Raw genomic sequence first — 8797 nt, 5'->3', positions numbered from 1 at the left:
TAAAATATATTGCTAGTGAAAATGTAAAACAGTGCAGGCACTTTAAAAAATGGCTTTGCTTTCCTAAAGAACCTAAACATAGTTACCACGTGACCTAGCAATTCGACTCCTAGTATATATCTAGAGAACTGAAAAAACAAGGTCACACAAAAACTTGTACAAAATGTTCATAGTAACAGTATTTATAATAGCTAAGAGGTAGAAAAGCTCAAAGTCCACGAACTGACGAATGAATGAACAAAATGATGTACAGTCATATGATGAAATATTGTCAGCTATAAAAAGAACAAAGTTTTGATACATGCTACAACATGGATGGAACTTGAAAGCATCATGTTAAGTGAAAGAAACCAGTCACAAAGGGCTACATATTATATAAATCTATTTTTAATATAATTTTTATTGATACATAATAGATGTACACATTTTGGGAGTATTGTAATAATTAGATACATTCATATAATGTGTAAAATAATGTGTAAAAATTAGGATATCATAGGTAATCATGATATCCATCACCTAAAATATTTATCTTTACTTTATGCTAAAAACAATTAAATTATTCTCTCCTGGCTATTTTGAAGTTTACAATCGATTGATGTTCACTGTATCACCCTTCTGATTTATTGAACACTAGGCTTTATTTTTTCTAATTTACTGTATATTTGTGCCCATTAATCAACTTCTATTTATCCTCTACCTCCCCTCTACCTTTCTGGCCTCTGGTAACCATTAATCTACTCTCAATCTTAATAAGATCTGCTTTTGTTTTAGCTCTCACATGTGAGTGAGAACATGCGATATTTATCTTTCAGTGATTGACATATTTCAAGTAAAAACCTCCAGTTCCATTCACATTGCTGCAAATGACAGGATTTCATTATTTTTACGTCTAAATAACATTCCATTGTATATATGTATCAATTTTCTTTATCCATTCATCCATTGATGGGCACTTAGATTGATTCCCTATCTTGGCTATCATGAATAGTGCTGCAATAAACATTGGAGTGCAGATGTCTCTTTGATACACCAATTTTCTTTCTTTTGGATATACACCCTGTAGTGGAATTGCTGGGTTATATATGGTAGTTCTATTTTTAGTCTTTTGAGGAATCTCCACATCATTCTCCATAGTGGCTGTACTGATCTACATTTCCACCAACAGTGTATAAGAGTTCTCCTTTTGCTTCACCCTTGTTAGCATCCACTATTGCCAGACTTTTTGATAAAAGTCATTTTTATTGGAGTGAGATAATATCTTGAGGTGGTTTTGATTTACATTTCTCTGATGATTAGTGATGTTGAGCACTTTTTTAGTATATTTGTTGCTCATTTGTTGGTCTTCTGAGAAATTTATATTCAGAACTTTTGCTCATTTTAAACTAGATTATTTGTGTTTTCACTATTGAGTTGAGCTCCTTACATATTCTGGTTATTAGTAGTACCTTGTCAAATGGATTGTTTGCATTTTTTTCTCTCATTATGTGGGTTGTCTATTCATTTTGTTCATTGTTTCCTTTGCAGTGCAGAAGCTTTTTAGCTTGATGTAATCTCATTTGTCTATCTTTGCTTTTGTTGCCCATGCTTTTGAGCTCTTACTCAAGAAATTTTTGCCCAGACCAATGTCCTAGAGCATTATCCCAATGTTTTGTTCTAGTTGGTTCATAGTTTCAAGCCTTAAATTTAAGTCTTTAGTCCATTTTGATTTGATTTTTAAATAAGGTGAGAGATAGGAGCCTAGTTTCATTCTTCTGCATGTGGTTGTATAATTTTTCCACTGCTGTTTACTGAAGACTTTCCCTTCCCCGTTTTTGTATTCTTGGTGCCTTTGTCAAAAATGAGTTGGCTTTAAATATGTGAATTTATATCTGTGTTCTCAATTCTGTTCCATTGGTGTATGTGTCTGTTTTTATGCCATTACCATGCTCTTTTGGTTACTACAGCTTTGTAATAAATTTTGAAGTCAATGATGACTTCCAGCTTTGTACTTTTTGCTCAGGACTGCTTTGGCTACTTGGGGTCTTTTGTGGTTCTACATAAATTTTTAAATTTTTTCCAATTCTGGGAAGAAGATAAATAGTATTTTGATAGAGATTACATTGAATCTGTAAACTATTTTGGGTGGTATTGTCATTTTAGCAATACTAATTTTTCTAATCTATGAGCATGGAATGCCTTTCTATTTTTTTGTATTCTGTTCAATTTCTTTTTTCAGAGTTTTATAGTTTTCCTTGTACAGGGCTTTCACTTCTTTGATTAAATTGATTCCTAGATATTTTGCATTTTATATTCTTTGTAGCTATTATAAGTGGGTTTCTTTTCTTAATTTCTTTTTCAGATTGTTCACCATTGGTGTATATAAATGCTACTAATTTTTTTATGTTTATTTTGTATCCTGCAACTATATTATATTTGTTAATCAGTTCTAACAATTTTTTTGGTGGTATCTTTAGGTTTTTCTAAATATAAAATCACTTCACCTGCAAATAAGGCTAACTTGACTTCTTTTCTTCCAACCTGATGCCCTTTCTTTCTTTTTTTTTTTTTTTTGGCTTAATTGTTCAGGTCAGGAACTTCAGTATTATGTTAAATAAAAGTGGTAAAAATCGGCATTCTTGTATTGTTTCAGATCTTAGAGGAAAGGCTTTCAGTGTTTACCTGTTTGGTATGATGTTGGCTGTGGGTTTTCCATATATGGATTTTATTATTTTGAGGTTTCTCCCTCTATACCCAGTTTGTTGAGTTTTTTTTTTTTTTAAATCACAATGAGGTGTTGAATTTTATTGAATGCTTTTTCAGCATCTATTGAAATAATTATATGTTTTTTGTTCTTGGTTCTATTAATGTAATATATCACATTTATTGAGCTGCATATGTTGAACCATCCTTCCCATTCCTAAGATAAATCCCACTTGGTCATGATGAATGATATTTTTAAGGTAATGTTGAATTCAGTTTTCTAGGATTTTGTTAAGGATTTTTACATCTATGGTCATCAGTGCAATTAGCCTGCAGTTATCTTTGTGTGTGTGTGTATTTTTGTCTGGTTTTGGTATCAGCATATTCAATATTTTTGAAGAGTTTGAGTAGAATCTGTGTTAGTTCTTCTTTAAATGTTTGGTAGATTTCAGCAGTGAAGTCATTAGATCCTGGGATTTTCTTTAATGGGAGACTTTTTATTATGGCTTTGATCTTGTTACACAGTATTAATTTATTGAGATTTTCTATTTTTTCATGGTTCAATATTGATAGATTGTATGTATCCAGGAATTTACCCATTTCTTCTAGGTTTTCTGATTTTTTGGTGTATAGATATTCATGACATTAAAAACCATAATTACTTTTGCACCAACCTAATAATCTCTGATGATTATTTGTATTTCTGTAGTCTCAGCTGTTATGTCTACTTTTTAATTTTTCATTTTATTATTTGGGCTTCCTCTCTCTTTTTTCATGTTAGTTCAGATAAAGGTTTGTTGATTTCATTTACATTTTCAAAAACCAACTTTTCTTTTTATTGTTCTGTGTTGGTTTTGCAGTCACAGTCTCATTTACTTTTGCTCTGATGTTTATTGTTTCTTTATTTCTACTAATTTTGGTTTGGTTGTTGTTGCTTTCCTAGCTACCTGAGGTGCAATATTATTTGAAGTCTTCCTGCTTTTCTGATATAGGTGTTTATTGTTATAAACTTCCTTCCTAGGAAGCTTTTGCTGTGTGTTCCATAGATTTTGGTATGTGTGTTTACATTTTTATTTGTTTCAAGAAAGTTGTTTTCTTTTTAATTTCTTCATGGATTTATTGGTCATTCGGAAGCATGTTTAATCTTCATGTGTTTGTACATTTTCTATTTTTATTGATTTCTACTTCTAGTCCATTATGGTCAAAAAAGATATTTGAGAGAAAATGGAGCAGGATAGTCAAATAGAAGGCTCCACTGACTGCTTCCCCAGTAAAAACACCAAAAAGAACCAGAATAGCCAAAGCTATCCTAAGCAAAAAGAAAAAAAAAAAAATACTGTAGGAATAATATTACTTGACTTCAGTTTATACTACAGAGTTATAGTAACCGAAATGGCATTGTACTGGCATAAAAACAGACACATAGACTGGTGGAACAGAATAGAAAATTCAGAAATAAATTCATACATCTATAGTGGTGGAGAATAATGAAATTAGACCCTTATCTCTCACCATGTACAAAAATCAAATCAAAATGGAACAGAGACTTAAATCTAATACCTCAAACTGAAACTATTATGAGAAAACTTTGGGAAAACTCTCTAGGACATTGGACCAGGCAAAGATTTTTTTAGTAGTATCTCACAAGCACAGGTAGCCAAGGCAAAAATGGACAAGTGGGATCATGTCAAGTTAAAAAGTTGCACAGCAAAAGAAACAATCAACAAAACGAAGAAACAACCCACAGAAGGAAAAAATAGTTGCAAATTACCCATCTGACAAGGGACTAGCAACAAGAATATATAAAGAGCTCAAACAACTCTATAGGAAAAAATCTAATAATCCGATCAAAAAAGGGACAAAAGACATTTCTCAAAAGGAGACACACAAATGCCAAACAGGTATATGAAAAGATGCTCAACATAATTGATCATCAGAGAAATGCAAATCAAAACTATAATATCATTTCACCCCTATTAAAATAAATTTCATTCAAGAAACAGGCAATAACAAATGCTGTGAGGATGTGGGAAAGAGAACCCTGGTACGCTGTTGGCGGAGATGTAAATTAGTACAACCACTATGGAGAACAGTTTGGAAGTTTCTCAAAATACTAAAAATAGATCTACCATGCGACCCTGCAATCCCACTGCTAGGTATATACCCAAAGGATGGAAAATCAGTATATCAGAGACATCTGCACTGCCATGTTTATTGAAGCACTATTCACAATGGCCAATATTTGGAAGCAACCTGAGTCCACAAATAGATGAATTGAAGAGAAAATATGGTACATATATACAATCTAGTACTGTTCAGCCACAAAAAGAATGAGATCCTGTCATTTGCAACAACATAGAACTAGAGGTCACTATATTAAGCGAAATAAAACAGGTGCAGAAAGACAAATGTTTCACGGTCTCACTTATTTTGTGATTTTGTGGAAGCCAAAAATGAAAACAGTTGTACTCATAAAGACAGAAAGTAGAAGGATGGTTACCAAAGGATAGGAAGGGTAGCGAGTGGCTGCGGGAGATGTCGAGATGGTTAATGTGTACTAAAAAAGAGTTAGAAATAATGAGTAAGACCTAACATTTGCCAGCACAACAGGGCGACTATAGTAAAAAATAATGTAGCTGTACATTAAAATATAACTGAAAGAGTAAAATTGGATTGTTTGTAATATAAAGGATAAATTGGGTGATGGATATCCCATTTGCCCTGATGTGATTATTATGTATTGCCTGCCTGTATCAATATATTTCATGTAACCCATACATATACACAGTCACTATGTACCCACAAAAGTTAAAAATTTAAAAAGATACTTGATAGAATTTCTACTTTTAAAAATTTGTTGCAACTTGTTTTGTAGCCCAAGATATGGTCTATCCTGGAGAATGTTTTATGAGCTGATGAAAAGTATGTGTATTCTGTAGCAGTGGAGTGAAATATTTTGTAAATGTGTATTAGGTCCCTTTGATCTAGTGTGTAGTGTAAATCTGATGTTTCTTTGTTTATTTTCTCTCTGAATGATGTCTTCATTACTGCAAATGGGGTGTTAAATGCCCCTACTATTATTGCATTACAGTCTGTCTCTCCTGTTATATATATTAATGTTTGCTTTATATACTTGGGTGTTCCCTTGCTGGGAGCATATGTACTTATAAGTGTTATATCCTCTTACTTGTAATATCCTTCATGATTACATAATGACCTTTTTTGTCTCCTTTACAGTCTTTGACTTGTAATCTATTTCATTTAATATAAGTTTAGCTATTACTGCTCTCTTGTAGTTTCTACTTCCATGGAATATCTTCTTCCATACCTTCCCTTTCAGTCTATGTGTGTCTTCATATGTGACGTGTGTTTCTTGGAGGCAGTATATAGTTGGGTCTTGTTTCTTTGCCTATTCAGCCACCCTATGCATTTTAATTAGAGAATCCTGCTCATTTACATTGCAATGTTATTGATAAGTAAGGACTTATTATTGCTTTTTTTTTTCCTGGTTATTTTGTAACTCCTCACTTCCTGTCTTCCTTTTTTACTGTCTTCCTTTGAGGATACTTGTTTTTTTTTCTGGTAGTTCTTTTAATTTGTTGCTTTTTATGTTTAGTATATAAATATGTATTAGTCTGTTCTCACGCTGCTATAAGGATATACCTGAGACTAGGTAATTTATAAAGAAAAAGAGGTTTAATGGACTCACAGTTTTACATGGCTGGGAAGGCCTCACGGGGCAGAAGGCAAAGGAGTAGCAAAGGCGTGTCTTACATGCAGGCAGGCAAGTGAGTGTGTGCAGGGGAACCGACCTTTATAAAACCATCAGATCTTGTGAGACTTATTCACTATCACGAGAACAGCATGGAAAAACTTGCCCCCATGATTCAATTATCTCCCATCAGCTTCCTCCCATGACACATGGGGATTATGGGTGCTACAATTCAAAATGAGATTTGGGTGGGGAAAACCAAGCCATATCAATGCATATTGTTGGTTTTTGTACTGTGGTTACCACGAGGCTTACAGAATACAACTTATAGATATAAAAAGTTATTTCAAAGAGATGACAGCTTATATTTGGTGAGAACAAAGAAAAAAACAAAAGAACTTAAAAATACCTCTACACTTTAACTCTATTTTTCCTACGATTTGACTTTTGGTTGTCTCAATTTATATATTTTTGCCGTTTATCTCTTAAGAGGTTGCTATAGCTATTGTTTTTGAGATATTTGTCTTTTATATGTCATAGTAGAATTATGAGTGAATTGCAAACCACAATTACAGTATTAGATAATTCTGGGTTTGTCTGTGTACTTAATTTTCCCACTGAGTTTTATACCTTCAAATGTTTTCTTTTTGCAAATTAATATTTTCTTTCTTTCAGATTGAAGAATTCCCTTTAGCATTTCTTGTAGAGCAAGTCTGGTGGTGGTGAATTATCTCAGCTTTTGTTTGCCTTGGAAAGACTTTATCTCTCCCTCATATTTGGAGAGCTTTTCTGGATATAGTATTCTTAGATAGAATTTTTTTTTTTCCTTTCAGCACCTTGATAATGTGATCACTCCCTCCTAGCATGTATGGTTTCTGTTGAGAAGCTGGTTGTCAGAAAAATTGGAACTACTTTACATGTTAATTTTTATATGTTATTTGTCTTTTCTCTTGTTGCCTTTAAGATCCTCTCCAACCCCTTGACCTTTGAGAGTGTGATTATTAAATGCCTTAGAGTAGTCTCATTTGGGTCAAATCTGTTTGGTGTTCTCTGGCCTTCCTGTACCTGGATATTTATGTCCTTCTCAAGTTTTGGAAAGTTTTCTATTAATATTCCTTTGAATAAGATTTTTACTCCTTGCTCTCAGTCAGCTTCCTCTTGAATACCAATAATTCCCACATTTGGTCTTTTGAGGTGATTTTCTATATGTTGTAGGTAATTTTTGTTGCTTTCCATTCTCTTTTTGTTTTTCTTCTCTGACTATATTTTCAAATAGCCTTCTTCAAGTGCATCAATTCATTCCCATAATTAATCTGTTTCTGCTGCTGAGAGTCTCTAATGAATTTTTCAGCTGAGTAATTCTGAGTATTTCTCAGGTCCAAGACTTCTGTTTGATTTTTTAAAATTATTTTAATCTCTTTGTTAAAGTGCCCTGACAAACTTCTGCATTGTTTTTTCTGTGCTATTTTGGCAGTTATTGACTTTCCTTAACACTTCTATTTTGAATTATTGGTCAGAGAGGTCACATACCACCACTTCATTGGGGTCAGTTACTGGTTCCTTGCCTTGTCTATTTAACGAGGTCGTGGCTCCCTGGTTGCTGGTTTTTTTGTGTGTGTATGTAAATATATATTGTTGCTTGGAGGGTTTATTCCAGTCTTCTTTGTCTGGCTTGTTGTTTTTCTTTTTTGAATATAGTTGCTTAGAGATTCTTTGTAATTTACTTGAATTTATTTTACTTTTCCCACTAGGTGTCTGCCTCTTGTTGCCACTAGAAGGCGCTGTAAGTTCAGGCTTGCCTTGTCTACAGTAAAGGATCGGAGTACTGGCCCTCCTGAATGGGGGAGGTCGCAAAAGGGACATCCTGGCAGTGTGGGAAGGCTGGCTAGGGATTTCCAGGGGGATTTCTGAAGTGTACCTCCTACATTGTGGTGCTGCTAAAATATCAGTCTGATTTGGTAACTTCTTTTACGTAGCAGAGTTTCCAGGCCTGAGGATAGTAGTCCGGCCTCCGTTCTTTGTCTCCGACTGTCCTCAGGGCTTTTTCTCCCTTCAGGTACTTGCTATGCTTTCTGTGTGCTGAGGCAGGGACAGGTCTCCTGTCAGGGAACCCAGGGTGGTATAGAAGCTGGTTGTCCATCTCAATCTCATTTTTTTCCCAGTGTAGAAACTGGAATTGGGGGAATATTTTCCATACACTTGTTGCTGACCAAATTGCGGGAAGAGGCCTCACGGATGTGGAAGTCTGATTTTCTTACCAGGAGTTTTTTTTATTCCCTGTAGCCCCAGGATCTGTTTCATCATCATATTTGAATTCTGGGACATTACCGGTGGTAATCTCAGTGCTATATCTTTGTTTTTGGTTTTCAGTGTGAGGAAGTTAAGCTAGTTTGCTTATCCGCT

Source organism: Theropithecus gelada, chromosome 6, assembly GCF_003255815.1.
Source record: "Theropithecus gelada isolate Dixy chromosome 6, Tgel_1.0, whole genome shotgun sequence".
Classification (NCBI taxonomy): domain Eukaryota; kingdom Metazoa; phylum Chordata; class Mammalia; order Primates; family Cercopithecidae; genus Theropithecus; species Theropithecus gelada.
Note: the sequence above shows the minus strand (reverse complement) of the source record.